Consider the following 25,766-nt stretch of genomic DNA (forward strand, 5'->3'; position numbering starts at 1 on the left):
TCACCTTGCTTATAGTTTCTTTTGTTGTGCAGAAGCTTTTAAGGTTAATTAGGTCCCATTTGTTTATTTTTGCTTTTATTTCCAATATTCTGGGAGGTGGGTCATAGAGTGTCAGAGAGTGTTTTGCCTATGTTCTCCTCTAAGAGTTTTATAGTTTCTGGTCTTATGTTTAGATCTTTAATCCGTGTTCTAGTTTCATTCTTTTACAAGTGGTTGACCAGTTTTCCCAGTACCACTTGTTAAAGAGATTGTCTTTTCTCCATTGTATATTCTTGCCTCCTTTGTCAAAGATAAGGTGTCCATAGGTGCATGGGTTTATCTTTGGGCTTTCTATTTTGTTCCATTGATCTATATTGCTGTCTTTGTGCCAGTACCATACTGTCTTGATGACTGTGGCTTTGTAGTAGAGCCTGAAGTCAGGCAGGTCGATTCCTCCAGTTCCATTCTTCTTTCTCAAGATTGCTTTGGCTATTCGAGGCTTTTTGTGTTTCCACACAAATTGTGAAATTATTTGTTCTAGCTCTGTGAAAAATGCCGTTGGTAGCTTGATAGGGATTGCATTGAATCTATAGATTGCTTTGGGGAATATACTCATTTTCACTATATTGATTCTTCCGATCCATGAACATGGTATATTTCTCCATCTATTAGTGTCCTCTTTGATTTATTTCACCAGTGTTTTATAGTTTTCTATATATAGGTCTTTAGTTTCTTTAGGTAGATATATTCCTAAGTATTTTATTCTTTTCATTGCAATGGTGAATGGGATTGTTTCCTTAATTTCTCTTTCTATTTTCTCATTATTAGTGTATAGGAATGCAAGGGATTTCTGTGTGTTGATTTTATATCCTGCAACTTTACTACATTCGTTGATTAGCTCTAGTAATTTTCTGGTGGAATCTTTAGGGTTTTCTATGTAGAGGATTATGTCATCTGCAAACAGTGAGAGTTTTACTTCTTTTCCAATTTGGATTCCTTTTATTTCTTTTTCTGCTCTGATTGCTGTGGCCCAAACTTCCAAAACTATGTTGAATAGTAGTGGTGAAAGTGGGCACTCTTGTCTTATTCCTGACTTTAGGGGAAATGCTTTCAATTTTTCACCATTGAGGATAATGTTTGCTGTGGGTTTGTCATATATAGCTTTTATTATGTTGAGGTATGTTCCTTCTATTCCTGCTTGCTGGAGAGTTTTTATCATAAATGGATGTTGAATTTGTCAAAGGCTTTCTCTGCATCTACTGAGATAATCATATGGCTTTTATTTTTCAATTTGTTAATGTGGTGTATTACATTGATTGATTTGCGGATATTGAAGAATCCTTGCATCCCTGGGATAAAGCCCACTGGGTCATGGTGTATGATCTTTTTAATGTGTTGTTGGATTCTGATTGCTAGAGTTTTGTTAAGGATTTTTGCATCTATGTTCGTCAGTGATATTGGCCTGTAGTTTTCTTTTTTTGTGGCATCTTTGTCAGGTTTTGGTATTAGGGTGATGGTGGCCTTATAAAATGAGTTTGGAAGTTTACCTTCCTCTGCAATTTTCTGGAAGAGTTTGAGTAGGATAGGTGTTAGCTCTTCTCTAAATTTTTGGTAGAATTCAGCTGTGAAGCCGTCTGGATCTGGGCTTTTGTTTGCTGGAAGATTTCTGATTACAGTTTCAATTTCCATGCTTGTGATGGGTCTGTTAAAATTTTCTATTTCTTCCTGATTCAGTTTTGGAAAGTTATACTTTTCTAAGAATTTGTCCATTTCTTCCACGTTGTCCATTTTATTGGCATATAATTGCTGATAGTAGTCTCTTATGATCCTTTGTATTTCTGTGTTGTCTGTTATGATCTCTCCATTTTCATTTCTATTTTTATTGATTTGATTTTTCTCCCTTTGTTTCTTGATGAGTCTGGCTAATGGTTTGTCAATTTTATTTATCCTTTCAAAGAACCAGCTTTTGGCTTTGTTGATTATTGCTATGGTCTCTTTTGTTTCTTTTGCATTTATTTCTGCCCTAATTTTTAAGATTTCTTTCCTTCTACTAACCCTGGGGTTCTTCATTTCTTCCTTTTCTAGTTGCTTTAGGTGTAGAGTTAGGTTATTTATTTGACTTTTTTTTTTTTCTTGAAGTATGCCTGTATTGCTATGAACTTTCCCCTTAGCACTGCTTTTACAGTGTCCCATGGGTTTTGGGTTGTTGTGTTTTCATTTTCATTTGTTTCTATGCATATTTGGATTCTATTTAAACTTAAGGCCCTGTACTAGGCCGGTTAGAGGGAGGATTAAATACAGGCTTAAAATCTGGTTGTCGCAGGAATACTGTACACACATGGGGGAACCTGAACAAATATTTCAGGATAAAAGAACAGAAGTGGCACCATTGGCACCATTTGCCTGTTCCTTTTGATTTTACAAAGACATAATTGGAATGAAGATAATAATTAGTTGACATCTATGAGCACTGTTTGTCCAGGCCAGGAACCATGCTAAAACTTTCTGCCTATATTATCTCATTTGAGCCTAAAAAGCTTTCTGCTCAGTTTCAAGCATAGGAATTGATACAAATTCATAATGGAAAGTAACAGGAACTAAAGTCACTGTTGTAACTGTTGATGGCACCAGGTGAGCCCCACTCTGCTCCTTTCACTGCTGAGCCCTGCCAACAAAGAAATAAGGCACACTCTACTCCAGAAAGTGCCCACAGAACTTCCTATGTCAAAAATGAGGCAACCATGTGGCAGCCATGGAGATCCCCTACCCTTATACCCACAAAATGAATGTAGTCTACAAAAGGCTGATGAAGAATCCATTTCAATTTACCTCAGGAAATATGACCAAAAATTATGCAACAAATTCTTTCTTCTCTCCAAGAATTTGAGTGGACAAGAAACCTTTGAAGCAAGGGATATACAACCAGACAAAATGAGATGAAAAGGAAAAACTGAAAAACCCAACCCACTCCAGTGTTCTTGCCTGGAGAATCCCAAAACAGAGGAGCATGGTGGGCCTGAGTCCATGGGGTCTCAAAGAGTCAGACACGACCAAATGACTAAAACAACAAGGAAATAATGGGGCATTAGAGAAAGAGGATGATTAGAAAATAAGGGAAACATTACAAACAAAAAATCAGATCCAGCTGAAAACAGGTTGGTAAGATGGAGAAAAGGCTTGAGACAGTAGCACCAAAAGTGAAGCGAAAAAAAAGCAAAGAGATGAATGGACTCGAAGACTAGTTAATAAATACATAGTGATGATTTAACAAATGGAGAATGGAAAAATGTAACAGGAAAATATTCATAGGTATGCTGCTGCTAAGTCGCCTCAGTCGTGTCCAACTCTGTGCGACCCCATAGACGGCAGCCCACCAGGCTCCCCCGTCCCTGGGATTCTCCAGGCAAGAACACTGGAGTGGGTTGCCATTTCCTTCTCCAATGCAGGAAAGTGAAAAGTGAAAGTGAAGTTGCTCAGTTGTGTCCGACTCTTAGCGACCCCACGGACTGTAGCCCACCAGGCTCCTCCATCCATGGGATTTTCCAGGCAAGAGTACTGGAGTGGGGTGCCATTGCCTTCTCCAATTCATAGGTATAGGGAGAAATAAACTGAAATAAAAGAATTTAATCTGCAAATGAAAAGGCATACTATGTTCTAGGGAAATTTGAACAATCACAAATGAGACATAGCCAAAGAATTCTCTGAGTTTCAAGGATAGAGAAAGAATTCTCTAAGTAAGTGTCCAGCTGCAAAAAGTAAGTTTACTGTATGAAGGAAAAAAAATGTACAGCCTCATACTCTCTGTTAAAAAGGTCACTGTCAAGAGATAATGGAGTCATATCTATAGGATTCTAAATGGATAAAAATGGCCCTAGAATTTTTAAGCCCAGCTAAGTTGTCATTTAGATATGAAAGGCAGTTACCTAGCATGTCCACATAATCAAGAACTCAGAACATGGTTCATACAAGATAAAGTTTCCAGGTAAACTACAGATAAAATATAGGATGTTCCATGAAATTTGAATTTTAGATAAATATCGAATCATATTTTAGGATCAGTATGTCCCACATATTATTTGGAACATACTTGTACTTTAGAAAATGGGACATACTGGTCCTAAAACATGATCAAGATCTGAAAACCTAATCAAGGTTGTTCTGAAAATCTGTAAGGAAGGTGGATTGTTACAAATCAGTCTCTTATCTCTTGATAAGTTCATCGTAGTGAAATTTCTCACTAGTCTTAAAATGTTTTTTTTCTTTTGTTAATTAAAAAATTTAATTGAAGTATAGTTGATTTACATTATTGCTTTAGTTTCAGGTGTACAGCACAGCAATTCAGTTGTTTTTTTTTTTCTTTGTTTGTATTTTGCAGATTATACTCCATGATAGGTTATTATAATATGTTAGTTATAATTCCTTGGGTAAAATAGTAAAATAGTAAAACTTTATTGCTTGTCTATTTCATGTATCTGTTCGTATCTGGTAATCCCATACTCATAATTTGTCCCTATACCTACCCCTACCCCCTTCCCCTTTGGTAACTATAATTTGTTTCCTATGCCAGTGAGTCTGTTTCTGTTTTGTATGTAGGTTCATTCATATTATAGTTTAAGTTCCATATATGAGTGATGTCAAACAGTATTTGTCTTTCTCTGTCTGACTTACGTCACTAAGTATAATATTCTCTAGGTCCAGGATCGTATGCCTACTTTTAGGTGCCATATTATGTAAAGAATGTCCACCTGAAATACTATTCCAGTATAATGGGAACAGTAGTTCATCATATTCTCCTTCTGGGTCATGTGATCACTGAATAGGAGACGGGGGAAATGACCTTCCCTATCAAAAAAAAAAAAAAAAAAACTTTTTTATTTGCTTACTTATTTGTCTTTTCCAGATCTTAGTTGTGGCATGCAAACTCTTAGTTGTGACATGTGGAATCTAGTTCTCTGATTAGGACTGAACCCTGGCACCCTGTATTGGGAGTGAGGAGTCTTAGCCACTGGACCACAAGGGAAGTCCCTGACCCTCTCTATTTAAAATAATATTGATTTTTCCCTCTTTTAAGACCATGTCTAATACAGTACATTTAAGGGAAACACTGCAGGTACATGTCATGTCTAAAGTTATAACCACTATAGGAACGGAAAAAGAGTATAAATGTTAGAAATTATCAAAACAGAAGATTTTCTTCTTTGTTTTTTAACAACAAAAAATGGGGATCATAAAGCAGAAGACACTTTATTAAAAAAAAATCAGGAAGCATTAGAATCAAGACTGAATGTAAGGTAAAAAACATAAAAGAACAGAGTGGTTCTTTATAACAATAACTGTCATAAGTCCAAACCCAACAGATTCCCCATGTACAAGGTGACAACGGAAGACAGGGAGTGGCGGACAGAAACAGAGTGACAAGCAGCTTGCCTCACCCTTTCAACACACGACACAGCTTTGGGCACAGAGAAGTAAGTGTGTAGTGAGTCTGACCAGCATAACGAGGACCATCTAATAAATGTAGAACAAACTCCAGATCCTGGTGAAGCAAAAAACAGACATTTCCCCCAAGTGTCATGATATATTAGGACATTAAAAAACAACTCAACAAATTCTAATAAGTAGAAATAATGCAGATCTCTTTCTCTCAACTACATGGCAATAAAGCATGGAATAGCAAAAATAGACTCCAACAAACAAAAATCCCAAGTACTTGGTAATAAAAAAAAGAAAAGAAAAACTCATAGGTTACTTTTAATTCAATGAGGAAATTCAAAGCAGAATTGCTCATTTCTTAAATAAAGCAACAATAAACAACACTGGGAAGAGAATTCTCTTGTGGAAAAAACAACATTCACAGTCTGCATACGTCACAAAAAAGTAAAATGAGAATAAACAAATTGGGCATTTGAATTGTGGGGTTGAGGAAAGAAAACCTAGATCTAATAAGTAAAACCAATCTGTGGCAAGTTTAAAAAAAAAAAAAAAAAAAACAGATAAATCTGTATTAATTAAGGAAAAAGGGAGAAAGCACAGATAGGCAAATATAGAAATGAGTGAAGGGAAAGCAGATAAAGACAATGTTAAGAAAATAGAAGAGGATGTGTTTAAAACTTCAGGCAAAATTTGAAAACCTGACATAATGATTTTTTTTTTCCCTTGAGAAATGCTGCTGCTGCTGCTAAGTCGCTGCAGTTGTGTCCGACTCTGTGCAACCCCATAGACGGCAGCCCACCAGGCTCCCCCCCTGGGATTCTCCAGGCAAGAACACTGGAGTGGGTTGCCATTTCCTTCTCCAATGCGTGAAAGTGAAAAGTGAAAGTGAAGTCGCTCAGTCGTGTCCGACTCTTAGTGACCCCATGGACTGCAGCCCACCAGGCTCCTCCATCCATGGGATTTTCCAGGCAAGAGTACTGGAGTGGGGTGCCATTGCAAATGTAAATGGCCCAAATTGACCCCAGAAGAGAGAGAAAACCCAAATAGCATCTATAATCATGGACAGGATTTGCAAGTTTTCAAAAATTAAAGAGGTTGTGTCAAACTCAGTTTCACAAGGAAATTCTTTGTAACTTTCAATCAGTAAAAAGAGCCATTGTTACAGAACATCCCTGAACACAGGAAATGGAAGGTGTCAGATTCCTTCTTCAAAGCTATGGTAATGTGGTACACACACACACCAGCCCAAAACTCAATTATATTGAGGCAAAAAATGTTAGCATATTAAGTGGAATTCTCCAATAAATTAATTGAATACGACATTACAACTAAAGGCATTTTATTCTAGGAAAAATCACTGAGTTAGCATTTTAACTGGTCAAAGAGGGAAAAAGTGTATTATCAGAGCAATTAATGCCTAAAGTGTGTTGGATAAGACCAGCACGCATTTGTATTGAAAACTTGTTAGTAAAATAACAGTAGGGGGTACTTTCTTACCACTATTTTATACACATGCGTGCCTGCATGCTCACACACACCCTGAAGTCCAGCCATCGGCTTAATAGGGAAGTTGGAGACCTATGCCCATTTTCTTGGAGTTTGAGGTCAGAAATCTGAGATTTTCATTCTTACTTCCTTTACTGAACATCTCACCATAAACTTCAGACAGTACAATTTAAACAAGAAAATAAAATGGTGGGGCAATTAAAAGCAAATAGAACTGCTGTTTGAAAATTGGATACTTGGAAAATACTTGAGAATCAACACAAAACCTATTAAAAATAAGAATTTGGATATATCCAAATCAAAGGCTTTCCTTGATAGTTCTGGTAGCTTTTTAGAAGATACACTATTGTTACAAATAATGATAAGAACATGAACAAATGGCATTTAGGAGGTGCTTCCTATATGCCAAAGTTCTTTTAATGAAGTCCAGCTAATCATTCCTTTCTTTCATGGATCATGCCTTGGGTGTTGTAGCTAAAAAGTCATTACCAGAGCCAAGTTCATTCAGATTTTGTCTTAAGTTATTTTTTAGGAGCCTTCAAGTTTTGCATTTAACATATAGGTCTGTGCTCCATTTTTAATTTATTTTTATGAAAGGTGTAAGATCTGTATCCAGACTTCTTTTATTTTGCCTGTAGAGTTCTAGTTATTTCAGTATCATTTGTTGAAAAGATTACCTTTTCATCTTTTTCAGAGATCTGCTAGCTATATTTATGTGGCTCTGTTTCTGGGCACTCCATTCTGTTCCACTGATCTATTTGTCTCTACTTTTGCCAGTACCACGTCTGTCCTGATTATTGTTGCTTTCCAGCAAGTCTTAAGTCAAATTAATGTCAGTCCTCTGACTTGGTTCATTTCCCTCCATGTTGTATTGGCTGCTCTGGGTCTTCTATCACTCCATATAAACTTTGGAATTAGATTGTTGATATCCATAAAATAATTTTCAGGATTTTGATTGGAAATGTATTTAACGGAATAACTTGTGCAGAACTGTTATGTTAATAATATTGATTTTTCCTATCCATGAACATGGAATGTTTGTCCCTTTGTTTAATTCTATGGTTTTTTTCATCAGTTTTGTAGTGTTCCTCATATAGATCTTATACTTATTTTGTTAGAGTTGTAACTGAGTATTCATCTTTGGGGGTGCTAATGTAAATGGTATTGTGTTTTTAAATTTCAGTTTCATGTATTCATTGCCGGTATATAGAAAAGTGACTAACTTTACTTTTATGCATTAAACTCGATTTTACACCTTTTTTAGAAATTCTTATTAATTCTTGTCAATATTTTTGGATTTTCTACATAGACAATTATGTCATCAGTGAACAAAGACAGTTTTATTTCTTCCTCCCCAGTCTGTGTTCATCTTATTTCCTTTTCTTATCTCATTGTATTAATGCTTTCCTTTTAATTTTGTTCATGTTGTTTTGTTCGTGTTTGATTTGCATTAGTTTTAAATCTTCTGTAATAAAATGTATTATTTTAATTCATGGAAAAACTACCCTTCAGTTTTTGATGAGTCATACTTTTTCAGTATGAAAGATTTATATTTCTTGTTTTGCAAGTTCTGGATCTTTGTAATCCTCAAAGTACCCTCCCACTTTGCTTTCAGGACTATGCTTCTGTTTGGCCATGAATTTTGCAGTCATATTTTATTACTTTTAATTCTCTACTTGGATCATTACATTTTGCTTTCTTTTTCATAATGTGAACAATCTTATAATAAATTCTATTTTTCTCTTTTGTGAAGATGGAAAATATTACTGACATCTGATTATTACTTCATGGAAGATATATGTCAAATATTACTTGTGTTGTAGGATTTGATATATGTTAAAATTTACTGGCTTCATCTCCCATCCTCCTCCCCACCTGAGAATTACTATCAAACACTATCTTGAATTCTACATATCTGAATTCTTCAGAACTCAGGAAGTCAAAGAAAATATATTCCATTGTTGAAGATAAAAAGTCCTTCATCAAACTGAATCAAGATCCACCACTCTGAAAATTTCACCTCTCAAAATTCTGTGCTCCAGATCCATAAAGAAACAGCTTTCGTGTATTTTCCACATGTTAGCTCTTTGTATATTTGTAATCAACTCTCTTGTTCCCTTCTTCAGTCTCTCTCTTTTCTGGGTTAATCATGCCAGTACCTTGAGATATTCCTGAGAAGACGTGGCTTCCCATCTTCTTTATTATTTTGGTTCTTCTACTCTAGAAACCACTTTTAGCTGTTCTTTTAAAATTTGAAAACAATCATATTTGATTCCTTGAACTAACCTGTCTTGGCCTGAGGAGGTAATCTCAAGTGTTGTTGTTGTTCAGTTGCTAAGTTGTGTCCAACTCTCTGCCACCCCGTGGACTGCAGCACACCAGACTTCCCTATCCTTCACTATCTCCCAGAGATAGTTCATTCAAACTCTCCCAGAGTTTGTTCACTCAAACTCATGTCCATTGAGTCAGTGATGTCATTCAATCATCTCATCCTCTGTCACCCCATGCTCCTTCTGCCCTCCATCTTTCCCAGCATCAGGGTCTTTTCCAGTGAGTCAGCTCTTTCCATCACGTGGCCAAAGTATTGGAGCTTCAGCATCAGTCCTTCCGATGAATATTCAGGGTTGATTTCCTTTAGGTTTGACTGGTTTGATCTCCTTGCTGTCCAAGGGATTCTCAAGAGTCTTCTCCAACACCACAGTTTGAAAGCATCAATTCTTTGGCGCTCAGACTTCTTTATGGTCTAACTCTTTAAGATTTGGATAATAAATGGTTTCCACCAAGAGCTGCAGGATGTGGGAAAAAAATCTCAGTGCTTCAACCCCTTTGTTTTATAGATGATAAAATAGAACCGTTGAGGGATCAAGTGACTTGGCTCACGGTCCCTTAATCCTCCATCCTTCATGGACTTGGGCGACAGTGAGCTCTAAATTTGCCATTCCCTCTGAATGGCCTCGATATGGAGCAGTGATGGAAGAATCAGACCAGCAGGGAGAAAATAAGCAGCAGGCAGTAGACGAGGAGCTAGAGAATTCACAGTGTTTTATAAACTTTTAAATTCCCAACCGCTACACTATAATTCTGTCTTGGGAGTCCATTATAAGGAAGTCATTTTGGTGACTTGGATGAGGTCCATAGGAGATGTGCCTTGACATCTAATTTGTGTGTGTGTGTGTTACAGTGAGATGCCATTAAGATTCTCGCAGCCTCTCTGGAATGTAGGGAGGGAGGACGTGTTTATTTTATAATTCCACAGTTAATGCTTCTGGTGTCTAGAACTTCCATTCATTCATTCACTCATTCATTCAAATACATTTGATGAATGCCCGTATCCATTCTGTACAACACACTGTGTTAGATGTTTTGCATTTAAAGCTGAATAATTCAAGCCTTGAATTAAACCATTAAGGTGAAGAGATCGGCCCTTCTCTGTGAATTAAGGAGGCTTGCTTTTTAAACCACTTGTTTGACTTCATTTCTGAACACCAGCAAACTGAAAAAAATTTTTTGCCTAGAAATTCAGTGCCTGCTTACAGTTTTCAAGAAAAAAACTTAAGCAATTCCTCTCCTAGGAATTTATCCTAAAGATATACTTACACATGTCCAAAAATATGTATGTACAAGATTATTTTCACACCATTGTTTTTAATTAAAAAAAAGATTAAAGATAATCTTAATATTTGGTAATAGAGAACTGGTTAATTAGTGGATATACATGGAAAAAATATAGGTATGAAACAGAGCCAGTATATTCTTTATAAATGATAGGGAATTATCTCCAGTGACATAGGTATTATCTATCTATCCATCATCCCCTCTAACTATATATTTTGAAATAAAATAGAAATGTTATCAGTATAATCAGATAAATATATACTTTTCAAGTATATTCACTAATTGTTTAGTTTTGATAACACAGTTGACTTACAACTCTGTGTAATTTCTGCTGTATGTAAAAGTGATTCAGTTATACATGTATATTCTTTTTCATATTCTTTCCCATTATGGTTTATTGCAGGATATTGAATATAGTTCCCTGTGCTATATAGTAGGACCTTGTTTATCAGTTCTACATATTATAGTTTGCATCTGCTAATCCCAAACTCTCAATACTTCGCTCCCCCACTGCCCACCTCACCTTGGCAACAAGTCTGTTCTCTATGTCTGTAGACTCACTAATTACTAATTGCAGACATCTTTGGGGAAGCAGTTTATTTTCAAACTGTAGAAACCATAACATTCGTGGTTTGTTGTCAAACATAACCTAAATACAAAGCCATACCACCACAAACCTAAGAAATTTATTCACATTTTCTTGGTTATCACTCACAAAATATTACAGCTTTTTTTTTTTTGAGATCTGATGGCTTTTTCTTTTTTTGTTGAATTTGCTTGTCAGGTTTCTTTAGCTTCTGTTTATCTAGCCTACCTGCCTTCTGTATTTCATAACAGTGGTCTTTTTGGAGAATACCAGCCCACTGTCTTACAGAAACTTTCATAATCTGGATTTATCTGATTGTTTTCTCACAATTACATTCCACGGAAACATTTTTGTCAAGAAGACTAGACATACTCTTAATTATAAGTTTCCTCATTTGTTTAAGCTAGTGGCTCCCAGACTTCATTGTAATTCCCTGTGCGTTTAACACATCTGAAATAGACTGAATTGTATCCCCTGCCCCAAAAATTCCTAAGAATGTGAGCATAGTTGTAGTTGGGGTTTTTTAAAAAGGTAATCAAAATTAAATGAGGTTGTATGGGCAGGCTTTAACCCAATATGACTGGTGTCCTTTTAAGAAAAAGAAATTGAAACATACTAAGAGATACCAGGGTCCTCTGGGCACAGAGGGAAGCCCATGGAAGAGGCAGAATGGGAGGGTGGGCAGCCAGCCATCCGCAGGCCAAGCAGAGAGGCCTCAGGCAAAACCAATTTGGCTGTCACCTTGGACTTCCAGCCCCCAGAACTGTGAGAAAATAATTTTCAGTTGTTGAAGGACCCCTCCCACCACCCTATCTCTGGTGCTTACTTATGGCAGCTTGAGCAAAGGAATACAGCCTCTGAGGGGTGGTCCTTGGACATGTGAATATGCCCACAACACTTCACTCAGCGGGTTCTGGTTACTCTTCACAGAAACTTGTCAAAGCTTGGGTTATGTGATCTTAGATTTGAACAAGCCACTGGACTCGAGTGATTCCAGGCTCTGTGGATTCTTGTCTGAACCAATGAGTATCCTGAAGGTGGCAAAATAGTCATTTTCTAAATCCACTAATCTAATTTTATTGTCTGATGTTCTTATGAGAGGAGGGTACCACCTTCTTTTTATTATTTTCTTTTACTGTACTATACATTTATTGGTTTTTATGGTTTTTCCTGTGGTCATGTATGGATGTGAGAGTTGAACTGTGAAGAAGGCTGAGTGCCAAAGAATTGATGCTTTTGAATTGTGGTGTTGGAGAAGACTCTTGAGAGTCCCTTGGACTGCAAGGAGATCCAACCAGTCCATTCTGAAGGAGATCAGCCCTGGGATTTCTTTGGAGGGAATGATGCTAAAGCTGAAACTCCAGTACTTTGGCCACCTCATGCAAAGAGTTGACTCACTGGAAAGGACTCTGATGCTGAGAGGGATTGGGGGCAGGAGGAGAAGGGGATGACAGAGGATGAGATGGCTGGATGGCATCACTGACTCGATGGACATGAGTCTGGGTGAACTCTGGGAGTTGGTGATGGACAGGGAGGCCTGGCGTGCTGTGATTCATGGGGTCGCAAAGAGTCGGACACGACTGAGTGACTGAACTGAACTGAACTGAACAGTTCGGTATGTTATCATCCACTGCTAACATTTTAAATGCTTGACCAACATTTTAAATGCAGGACCAAACCTGACCATCAGAAGCCCCTTCACGCTGGCTTGTGTGTACGTTGACATTTCTGCAGGAGTCTCTGGACACTTCCTTATTTTCTGATACAGTGATAAAATGTTCCAGAACTTCTTTAAATTTTCTATGCTCTTGACCCAGAATGAGTCATTGCCAAGGTTTCCAAGGTTTTATTTTGAAACCAAGATCTGGGCACACCCAAGAGTACCCAAGAAGTACTCATTGCTTGTGGAGTGACCACAGTTTCAATGGTTTTCAGTGAATGGAATTACTTTATATTAATAGCTCTCATTTGTCTTCATCTGCTCAGGCTGCCATAACAAAATACCATAGTCAACTGTCTTAAATAGCAGACACCTACTTCTCACAGTTCTGAAGGTTGGAACGTCCAAGAGCAAGATGCCGGCCAGGTCAGCCCCCCCAGCGAAGGCTTTGTGATGGCCACCTTCTTACTGTGTCTTCACATCCTGGAGAAAGGACAAGCTCAGGTCTTTATTCCTTTTACAAGGACGCTAATCTCATGACCAAGGCCCCACCCTTGTAACCTCATTAAAACCTGCTCACCTCCCAAAGGTCCCAGCTGCCAACACCATCACATTGATGCTAGGGCTTTAACATCTAAATGGGAGGTGAAGACACAGAAGTTCAGTCCATAATATTTTAATGCAGTGGCACAGGGTTTTCTTTCTCACTTTTCTCTTATCTGTATTTCCCTCTCTCACATGAAGTGACTATACAGTCCATGGGATTCTCCAGGCCAGAAATCTGAAATGGGTAACCATTCCCTTTCCAGGGGATCTTCCCAACCCAGGGATCAAAACCAGGTCTCCCACATTGCAGGTGGATTCTTTACCAGCTGAACCCCCAGGGAAGCCCAAGAATACTGGAGTAGGTAACCTATCCCTTCTCCAGGGAATCTTCCTGACCCAGGAATCAAACCAGGGTCTCCTGCATTGCAGGTGGATTCTTTACCAGCTGAGCTACCAGGGAATCCCTTTCTCACATGAGAATCTGTAATTATCAATTACATCAATTTGTCTATTTTTCTCTATTCCACAATATACTCAAAATTGTTTCAGAATAACTACCCTGTACCCTTATCAAACAGCAAATAAATAAGTAAAATTCAGATTTATTTACAGTTTTTTAAATCTTTAATACATATCTCCGTAAGTGTATAGAGTCAGAATATATTGGGTTTATGGGTTAGTGAAATTCCTTCTTCTTTCTCTGTACTGACATGATAGCAATCTGAGGCAGTCATTTTATTGGTTCTTTTATATGTGTTTAAACAACAGACTGGTTCCAAATAGGAAAAGGAGTACGTCAAGGCTGTATATTGTCACCCTGTTTATTTAACTTATATGCAGAGTACATCATGAGAAACGCTGGACTGGAAGAAACACAAGCTGGAATCAAGATTGCCAGGAGAAATATCAATAACCTCAGATATGCAGATGACACCACCCTCATGGCAGAAAGTGAAGAGGAACTAAAAAGCCTCTTGATGAAGGTGAAAGTGGAGAGTGAAAAACTTGGCTTAAAGCTCAACGTTCAGAAATCGAAGACCATGGCATCCGGTCCCATCACTTCATGGGAAATAGACGGGGAAACAGTGTAAACACTGTCAGACTTTATTTTTCTGGGCTCCAAAATCACTGCAGATGGTGACTGCAGCCATGAAATTAAAAGATGCTTACTCCTTGGAAGGAACGTTATGACCAACCTAGATAGCATATTCAAAAGCAGAGACATTACTTTGCCAACAAAGGTTCGTCTAGTCAAGGCTTTGGTTTTTCCTGTGGTCATATATGGATGTGAGAGTTGGACTGTGAAGAAGGCTGAGTGCCAAAGAATTGATGCTTTTGAATTGTGGTGTTGGAGGAGACTCTTGAGAGTCCCTTAGACTGCAAGGAGATCCAACCAGTCCATTCTGAAGGAGATCAGCCCTGGGATTTCTTTGGAAGGAATGATGCTAAAGCTGAAACTCCAGTACTTTGGCCACCTCATGCGAAGAGTTGACTCATTGGAAAAGACTCTGATGCTGGGAGGGATTGGGGGCAAGAGGAGATGGGGACGACAGAGGATGAGATGGCTGGATGGCATCACTGACTCGATGGATGTGAGTCTGAGTGAACTCTGGAAGTTGGTGATGGACAGGGAGGCCTGGCGTGCTGTGATTCATGGGGTCGCAAAGAGTCGGACACGACTGAGTGACTGATCTGATCTGATCTGAATTTTAAGATTCACTTCCAAGCTCTATTTTAGGTGATAACAGTTGGTTCAGTTCAGTTCAGTCACTCAGTTGTGTCCGACTCTTTGCAACCCCATGGACTACAGCACGCCAGGCTTCCCTGTCCATCACCAACTCCCAGCTTGCTCAAACTCATGTCCATTGAGTCAGTGATGCCATCCAACCATCTCATCCTCTGTCATCCCCTTCTCCCCCTGCCTTCAATCTTGTTAGTATTTGAATTAAAAGAAGGAAAATGTAAAAACATTGATTTATTTGCATTTGCATAGAAATATGTGTGGAAGAACATACTAGGGATTGGTCCTTGGTTCTGAGAAGGAGGATTGAGAGACTGGGATGGGAGTTGCAGGGGAACTTTTCACTGTGCCCTGCTTTGTGCTTCAAAAATTGGGGATCATAACATTTATCCATTAAAAATAGATTGAAAATTCAAAAGGAGATAATCCACCTTTCTTTCTTTCATCCATCTGCCTTGCACGCTATTTACCTGAATGGCTAGGTGCCTCAGTGGGCACAGCCTACAGGGTTCCACCTCATCCCATGAAACTCCCGGTTACTAGTACTTTAACTTTCTGCCACCTCCTCGACCAGTGAATCATCCAAGCAGAGAGGCTGTATCTTACAGACCTTTTGAGTCACTTCCCCAGGACATTTCCATGAGCCATAGAAGCGCATACTTGAGCAGTGTCTCGATGTACTTGTGTTAAGTTTCTTAGGAATTTTTTTAAATGATTCAGTGCATTCTCTCTCCGAGCTGTCTTTTGTCACTTTCAACATCCAGCAGATGCATTTGGCTCACAGGCCGTCTTTGATTCTGAGAGATGAGGAATCTTCTATCTTCTCTGTTCTGCCCGGTTCTGGAGGCGTTTTCAGTTAAACACGCTGTCTCTTTCATTTCTGTAGTCTCTGTTCTCAGTTTAACCCTGGGTGCCACAGCTATATCTTCAAGACTTATACCACTTCTGGAAACTTGTTGTCACTGCCCAAGTGAAGCAAAATTCCCAATAATAACCTGGGGACTCCGGTATCTCTGTTGCAGCCTCGTCCTTGGTAACAGGTTTCAGCCTGAATTGTGTGGGTTAATCTTTCCTTTACCCTATGCCCTTGTGGCTCTCATGATAACTTGATGATTTTGGGGTGTCTATGGGAGTATGTCCACGTGCTTGTTTCTTATTACAAGGGTAGTTGCTTACTATTTCCTATTCTATAACTCAGGAAATCCTAGTTATTTTTACAAACACAGAGAAATAAAACTCAGAAACTTTCCGTGGGTGGAATTTAGTTGCTAGTAGCCTGGCTGGGGGCAGGGGTGGGGGAGGAGCTGGGTAATCATAGGCTGGAAACAGAGAGTCCTGCATCAAGAATCAGGTCACCTGGATTTGCATCCTGGCTTTCATCATTTTACTTTCTCATTTGTTCACATGTGCATGCACTCACTGGTTCAACAAATATTTATTATCTCCTGTATGCAAGGCATTCTTTTGCATGACCTTACTCATGCCACTTAACCTCTATGACATGTACATTTTTTTTTTTTAAATAGGCTTGATTTTTTTTTCTTTTAAGAGCAGTTTTAGGTTCACAACAAAAGTAAGTGGAAGATATAGAGATTTCCTCTACAACCCGCACCCCTCCCCCCACCATACACTCATGCCCAGCCTCCCCCATTATCAACATCCCCTCCAGAGTGATGTATTTATTAAAAGAGTTGATGAACCTATAGTGACATGTCAGTACCCCCAAAGTCCATAGTTTATTTTAGGGCTCACTCATAGTTTTGTACATCCTGTGGATTTGGAAAGTTTTGTAATGGCATGCGTCCATCATTGTAACATCTCACAGAGTAGTTTCATTGCTCCAAAATTCCTCTCTGCATCCTTCTCTACCCTGGCAACCACTGACTTGGTTTTTTAACTATCTCCGTAATTTTGCTTTTTCCAGAATGTCATATAGTTGAAATCATACAACATGAGCCTTTTCATACTGACTTCTTTCACTTAGTAGTATGCATTTAAGGTTCCTCCATGTCTTTTCATAGCTTAATAGCTCATTTCTTTTTAACACTGACTAATATTCCATTGTCGGGATGCACCACAGTTTATTCATTCTCCCACAGAAGGACATTGTAGTTGCTTCCAAGTTTTGGCAATTATGAATAAAGCTGCTATAAACATCTGTGTGGAGGTTTTGGTGTCTACGTAAGTTTCCAATTCATTTGGGTAAACACCAGGGAGAGTGATTTTTGGACTATATGTTAAGAAACTGCTTGCCAAAGTGGCTGTTCCACTTTGCACTCCCACCAGCAATGAGTAAGAATTCCTGTTGCTCTGCATCCTCACCAGCATTTGAGTTGTCAGTGTTTTGAATTTTGGCCACCATTATAGGTGTGCTGAGAGCCAAAGAATTGATGCTTTTGAACTGTGGAGTTGGAGAAGACTCTTGAGAGTCCCTTGGAGCGCAAGGAGATCCAACCAGTCAATCCTAAGGGAAAACAATCCTGACTATCATTAGAAGGACTGATGGTGAAACTGAAGCTTCGATATTTTGTCCACCTGACGCGAAGGGTCGACTCATTAGAAAAGACCCTAATAATGGGAAAGATTGAAGGCAGGAGGAAAAGGAGATGACAGAGGATGCGATGGTTGGATGGCATCACTGATTCGATGGACACGAGTTTGAGCAAGCTCTGGGAGATGGTAAAGGACAGGGAAGCCTGGCGTGCTGCAGTCCATGGGGTCGTGAAGGGTCGGACAAGACTGAGTGACTGAACTGAACTGCATAGGTGTGCAATGGTATCTCACTGTTGTTTTAATTTGCAGTTTCCTGATGACATGTAAAGCCAAGCATCTTTTCCTATGCTTATTTGCCATCTGTATATCATCTTTCGTGAGATGGCTATTATAGTCTTTTGCCTGTTTTTTAATCATGTTTATTTTCCTATTGTTGAGTTTTAAGAGTTCTTTGTATATTTTGGGCAACAGTCCTATTTCAGATACATCTTTTGCAAATATTTTCTCCTAGTCAATGGCCTGCCTTTTCGTTCTCCTAACAATGTCTTTTGCATAGCTGAAATTTTTAATTTTAATGAAGTGAAGCTTACCAATTCTTTCTTTCAGGGGCATATATTTTTAAATGGGGCTATTATCTCCTGATTAACTTTTCTTACAGGTGTGTGACAAGAATAGTATAACAGTGTTTTGTTTTGTTTTCTTTTTTCCTTAAGACACATGGTGGAGGCGGGTGTTTCTGTTCTCTCAAAGTCCAGCATGGTTCTACGTCTTATTTTCACCACTAAAAGATGACGTGTTGTCTTCCAGGCATAACTTGCAAGGATCAACCTGTCTTGCTCTTTTCTTTCTGTTACAGATATTAGCAATGTCCCATAGAGTGCATGTTGCATTAGCCTGGATCCTGGAGTGAGAGAGACTCAAACAGAGCCTCTAGGCCATCTGCGGTGGATGCAGACACAGACAAGAAGTCAACTCTTGTCACTTTAGACCACTGAGAATTTCAGGATGTTTGTTACTTCAACATAACCCAACAGGGCTTCCCTGGTGGCTCAGTGGTGAAGAATCCACTTACCAATTCAGGTGACATGGGTTTGATCCCTTGGTCAGCAAGATGCCCTGGAGAAGGAAATGGCAATCTGCTCCAGTATTCTTGCCTGGAAAACCCCATGGACAGAGGAGCCTGATGGGCTACAGTCCATGGAATTGTGAAAGAGTTGGACATGACTTGGTGACTGAACAACAACAACAGCCACAATGACCCAACCCATCCAGTTGTCTATAAAATTCAGAAAGATAGGGTAACTTCAAAGGATCTTACCTGCTGTGAAATGAAGGAGTGAGACTGAGTTCCAGGGTGGCCCATGTTGAGTGGACCCGTAATAACTGAGGATCTGCAGCATCTCCCACTCCTGACACAGGACGAGGAGTGGAAGGGAAAAGAGAGGGACCACAGTCCTCCAGGGCACTGTCTCTGGGTGCTGGTGGGCCATCTCATTGTACGGATAATACTGATTTCTATGCGTGGTCTACAATCTCACTGTTTAAGGAATGATGTTGCATGGAAATAAACTGGAGCCAAGAGGAAAGAGCAGCAGAATTTCTACTTTCTTCCAGCTTTAGGAGGAATGCTTATCATCTCAGAGAGGCTCTTGCAAGTCCAGTGAAGTGGAAAACAGAGAACCATGGCTTAAAACCATCCCTCCTGTGCTTCAGGTTCCAAGAAGCTTATTGTAGGGCAGGTGCATTGCTGAGAGGAAGACAATGGGTAGAGACAGCATGTTTGTTAAACATATACTATGTGCCAGGCTCACACTCAACTTTATATATGTGTGTGTTAGCTCTTGTGTCTTAATGCTAACTCTCTCACTTCTAAAAAAATAAAAAAACAGGAGCCCCAAAGCAGTTCAACCCTTTGTTAAAGGTTTTACCTAATAAATGATGGAGCAGGAATTAAACTCAAGACTGGGTGACTCTAAATCCTGAGCTCTTTGCATGACCCATTCTTCCTCCCACATGAGTTGTTCGGTTGAGTCTAAAAGGCAAGGAGGCTAACACGGCATTGTTTTGATGCTCAAGTTTGCCTCCCTGGATCTGAATGCTGAACATGGGCGACAGCATTGGAGCAGACCTCCAGATGTCACAGAGAAGCTGAAGCGTGATCGAGAGATTGACAGACACAAACTTGATGGTGGTTTGACTGCACCGTGTCAAGTTCTCTTCCAGGACCTCTCTGGACCATGATGGCTGGTGAACTACCAATCAAAGGTAAGACCAGCTCTTCTATTTGTTGAGGGGCTCTGGGTGATGGTGTTATTCAACAAAAAAGGCACTAGACTAAACTGTACTCACTCATAAAGATAATCATACAAACTTCTGCTAGATTTCTTGGACAACGTGCCAGCAAGCATTCTTCAGGGTCAGGATTGTTCAACAAAGTGTTGCCTGATTTAAAAAAAAAAAAAAAAGATAATAAAACTGAGAGGGGAAAAAAGGGCCCGCTGATAGTAAATTCATTTGTCAGGCCAATAAACAAATCCATTAAAACAAAATAACAACAGCAACCACCAGACTCCTACATTTGGAGCCTCAGAGTGACTCTTTAGTTCTCAGTAACTACGTAAATGCTCATCAGTTAAGCTAAGGGCTGAGAGATAGAAACCAACAACCGCACAGAGAAACCTTTTGGAAGAGCTTAAAGATTTAGCAATGGCCCTTCTCCAATTTTCCATCTTTTATTTAACTCCTTTGAACTCCCACTAATTTCCAGGCAACACTTTGAAATTCCATTTTTAGCTCTGCCTTTTGAGTTATTATTTTTTTCCCCCGGGTGTACAAATCTGTGTATGGAAATGGCCTCTCCACTTCATGAAAATTTTTCTTCTTGATTATTGACTAATGTTCACTGCCAGGACAATTTAAAATTAAAGACTGATTTGAAGAAGAAAATGAAAGTGATCTATAACCTCATCACTCAGAGGCAATCACTGTTAAGGTTTCAGGGTATATCCAGCCAGGATTTTTTCTGAATGTGCATACACTTTTTTTTTTTTTTTAACATAGCTGAGAGCATGGTGTTCTGAGAGTCTCCAGGCAGGAGAGCTCTCAGGAGCACAGACTTTGCATCAGGTGGGCTGACGGTCGTGACTTAGCACATCACTTAATGATTTGTGGGGCACAGGGCAAATCAGCTGTAAGACTTTGTTTCCTCAGTACATCATTGGGGATGATACTCATACAACAGCTTTCAGGTCTTTTGAGGAGTAAATGACGCAAAGACCTAAGGCCTTTGGAGAAGTATCTGACACTTACTGGACACTTATAATAATAAATGTGAGCTGTTATCACTATTCCCCTCGTATCATACACATTTTCATGTTACTAAATTTTTTCTCCATCATGATTTTAATGGCTGCATGAAATTATATTCTATGGGCATACTAGAATTTAATTATTCCTCTCTTATTGAATATCTTTTCAATTTTTGTGAGGTCTGTACTTTATGTTGCCTTGAAAATCTTAATAGACGGATTTTTTTTTTTTTGGTGGCACAATTTATTTGGGTCTCAGGATTGTTTCCTATAAGTGGAATAATGAACTGGGAAGAGTTGAACAATTTTCAAGGTTATTAGTACATATTAAAGAGTTGCACCCGTATGCTCTCTTACCACAGCTATGTCAGTGTGACCCCTTCACTGTCAAGGTCAACCTCAAGTGTCCTCATGAAATGTTATTAATTTTTCTCATTTTAAAATCCCAACTTTATGTTAAATCATCTTTGCTTTTTGTTTGTTTTGAGTGTTCCAGAGGAGGTTGTATTTAATTTGCAATCACATTTATTTATATGAATCTTTGTATTAATTGCTTTCAGTGCACACCATCCAGTCTTTTGTACTCTTTTTTCCCAAGCTTGGGCTCACTCTTTGTCATTCAAACAGTTAGAGTACATGGAGTACATGGTCAACTTTTCCCCCTCAAGGTTTTGTAGATGGTATGAGTTCTTAAGCTTTTTGTCACTTCCACATGTAAAAGACAACTGAGCATAACATTCTTGGGTGGTTTAAAACCACCCAACATGATTTATCTCTCAGATGCCAAATCATCTAATAGAAATAGAAAATGAATAAGCAAATACTTGTGTTTTCTTCTCAAGAACTCAAGAACCCATAGAACGCCAGAACAGGGCTCTCCAGTAGAACTCTCTGCTGCTACTGCTGCTAAGTTGCTTCAGTCGTGTCCGACTCTGTGCAACCCCATAGACGGCAGCCCACCAGGCTCCCCTGTCCCTGGGATTGTCCAGGCAAGAACACTGGAGTGGGTTGCCATTTCCTTCTCCAATGCAGGAATGTGAAAAGTAAAAGTGAAGTCACTCAGTCGTGTCCGACTCTTAGCAACCCCATGGACGGTGGCCTACCAGGCTCCTCCACCCATGGGATTTTCCAGGCAAGAGTACTGGAGTGGGGTGCCATTGCCTTATCCAATAGAACTCTCTAGAGGGGCAGAAGTGTTTATTGTCTGCACTATCCAGCATGGCAGCCACCAGCCTCCTTCGGCAACAAGGAACTGAATTTGAATTGTTTTGAGTCACTTTGAATGTAAATATTCACATGTGGCTAGTGGAAGCTTATGGCTTCCATATTGCACTACATGATTATAGAAATACAGAGCAGAACAAAACCTTCAGGACTCATACCAGTTTTGCTGCCGTGAACACAGCACCTTACCTTTCCAGGTCTCCATTTCCCCATCAGTGAAATGACACCACTTTCTCAGGACTATATAATAGTTTCATGTTAAAGCTTAGACCAGAGTCTTACGTCGTTCTCAGCATGGATTCCTGTGTGTTATGATGCATGTGAATAGTTTAAACTTTGAGCTATGATGCCAAAGATGGTTAATTAGATTAATTCTCCCCCTTTCCCTCCACCCCTACCCCGGTTTCTATGCCTTTTAAGCTAATCGCTTTGTTTACTTAACCACCCTACATAAAATGACATTCTTAGTCATTCCTTATTTCTATTTCCTGCTCAGTGTTTCTTTCCTTATCACTGTCTCCAATCCTGTTCAATGTTTATGCAATCTGTTCATTTATCTGTTCCTCCACTAGGAGGTCAACTGGGAGGAATCAGGGACTTTGCTTATCACTGTGTTCTCACTGTGTATAAAGAACTCTGCGCATGATTGGTGCTCATTACGACTTTGTTGAGTGAGCAGATGAGTGAAAGAAGTCTATTAATCAAGCTCAATGGGGGAAAGTTTGCCGTAGGTGAAAGTGGGGAGGAGGGATCTCCTGGATCCAGTCACACAGAGATTGTAGGTTTCCATTAACAATTGGGGTTCAATTTGAGATTTTGTCTTCCTGAGCTCTGTGCTTTTGGATAGGCATGTTGTCATGCAGAGACATTTGATTTCTCCCCAGTCAACTGTCCATCCCAGAGGACAGCTCCACTCTTACTGTGTTTTCACTACTCCCACTACCTTCAAGTCAACCTTCCAAGAAGGTTGATGGGTTCATCTAAATCGATAACTGAAGCCCAGCCCAGGAAGACCTTTCATTCCCTGAAAATCATCCTCAGCTTTAAGTGAATCTGTAAAAGGGGGAAGTCATCCCCAAGCCATAGTATGAACATAAGGATATCAATGAGGTAACCTCCAATATCCCTCTCAAAGAAAAGCCTCCAATATCCCTGTCAACATGCACTGCCTTCTTTCTCCACCATTTTAACCCTGAAAGCTATACTCATGTAAATGGGAGAGCCATGCTCCAAATCCAGATTTTCTGTCTCAAGACGCTGTGCTCTTTTGATCCCACTGGGCTGCATGATCAACATAACTGAGTCGAGGGGAGAGTGGGAGTAGGGTAAGAGTTGATGGCATTCATGTTCGTGGGCTCGCCCAGACCAAGCCTTCCAAAGCCTGTCCAGCTTACATGGATGCATCTAGGCCCAGTGATCCCCACTAGGCAGGTTGTGGTCAGCCTGACCCAGCACCTTGCCCCATCGATTCCAAGAGTCTATAAATGCCAAGGAGCCCTGACAATGAAGCCCTTCACAATGGAGTGCCTGCACTTTATTGAGAAAAGCCAATCCCCTCCCATCTGTCATTTGGCACTTAGCACTGTAGTTATTCTAGATGAGTGAACACTTGTGTTATATTTTCCAATAGCAAAACTGGGGTCACCGGGGTGCCTGCTGTTTTAGCCAAATCCAGATGGGGTTTTCCTATAAACAAGTGTGCATGGAATATTTATGCCGCCTGTGGCACCTGACGCCTTAATACTTAGGCCTTCTATGTAGTAGCCACTCTTCCTATAAGTCACTTTAACACACTAAGTAAATATTTTAATATAGCCATGTCACTGTTTATTATAGAATGGCTTGGGCCCAGATCTTGCCTAATGCTTGGTTAAAAAGTCAGTTTATACCATCCTTTAAAGTGAATCAAAGAATGCATAAACGCCACTCTTTTGTTACTCAGAACTTTGTTTACTTTACTTTTCTGTAAACCTTGTGAAATGCTTGCTTACAGAAAGCTGACAGACGCCAGGTTTGCTCATTAACTGGAGGTGTTTTCCAAGTCAGGAAGGTGAGGTGTGAGCCTGGGAGGCGGGCTTTCTTCTCCGAGACCATCTCCCAGTGTCCACTGCCCGGGGGAACTGCCACTCTGGCCCGGAGATCTTGACCCTGAGCTATCAGGCAGAGCATGAGATTGAGAAACACTAAATCCAAGATGTGGCTCCTAAATCAAGCCTGTTCTCATCCTCAAAGCAAAAAAAAAGGCCATTTGGACAGCTGTGTAGATGAGTCATGCTTCTTAGTGCCTGTGGGCAACATGATTGTAATTTAATCCCCTGTGTTGCGGTTCACTAGACCCACCTGTGCTTTCCTACATCGCCCACTCTAGGCCCTTACCTGAAAACAGGAGGATGCTATCTGAGGTAAAAGATTTTAATTCTACCTTCCCGCTGTGTCTTTCCCCCCTTCTTTTTGTACAGTTGCCTCTTTAATTCTGCATCATTTTTCCTCTATTGTTTTTCTGTTTTCACCTCAGCCTCTTTTCTCCTGTTGGCTGTTGCTCTCATTACATACATAGAAGCCTGGTGTCCTCACTGCATTTGAAGCTGGGGAGATGGCGTATTGGCGGCAGAGGTATCAGTCCCAGCTGCAAAGTCAAGTTTAACTCATGAAGCTTACGTTGCAAGGCCGCTACTTACAGTGGCCCTTTCCACCGTCCTGAAGGATGCTCTGGACAAGTGTTCACATTCTCATATGTATTTACAAAACTTGCATCCACACGATATTTCAATGACAGTTACTTACAACAAACTATCTCTTTCCACACCTAGTCTTCCATCATACTTTGCCTCCTATAGAATGACAAGAGCATGGCCATAGGGATTTGAAGGTCTAAGCAGGGAGTTCATTTCATTTTAACTTCACAGCCTGTGTTTCTGTGTTTGGCATGAGTTAGGTCACTGCTTAGCTGTCCAGCTATAGGAATGGCTTCTAGGGGACCCCTGCGGGCGACTGTGCCAACTACTCTTGAAGGAGAGAGTAGTAGTAGATCACCTCATACAGAACATGCCACCCAGAATGAGAAGATATAGATGTGTGCAACCAACTGGTCTCTCTTAACAGTGTAAAAAAAATAAAGATTTCCCAAATTCACAATAATCCTAACAATTTACATGATATTCCCAAGTGTTCCTGGGAAGCTGAAAGAAGCTTTCAGTTGTCATTAATTGAGAAGGTGATCAAAAAAGTTACCAAAAAGAAATATAGTGAAAGTATTACAGAATCATGTTGAGCAATTAATTATTACAATACTATGCAAATTTTTGTCTCTTTGTGATATTTATTCTCATTTTTAATTTATTTTTTATTGAAGGATAATAGCTTTACACATTTTTTAAAATTTATAATTTGTTTGATTTATTTTCTCATTCTAAACAGAATCTCATGCATGCATGCTCTCAATTGTGTTTAGTTTTGTCTTCTTTTACCTAAAGAAGCTGAAAACATTATACAAGTTCAAGCCCCCCAGAAAGCCTAGATCTGCCCCAGTGTAAATGGCCAAGTTCTTCTATCTCTGAGTCTGAGGCCACATTTGTGGGATGTCTGAGTCCAAATCATTTCAGGTAGACTTGGTTTTATAAAGCAAAGCTAAATCACACCACACAATGAGTCCTGCACAAGTTTTTCTCAACCTTG

Source organism: Bos mutus, chromosome 19, assembly GCF_027580195.1.
Source record: "Bos mutus isolate GX-2022 chromosome 19, NWIPB_WYAK_1.1, whole genome shotgun sequence".
NCBI lineage: Eukaryota > Metazoa > Chordata > Mammalia > Artiodactyla > Bovidae > Bos > Bos mutus.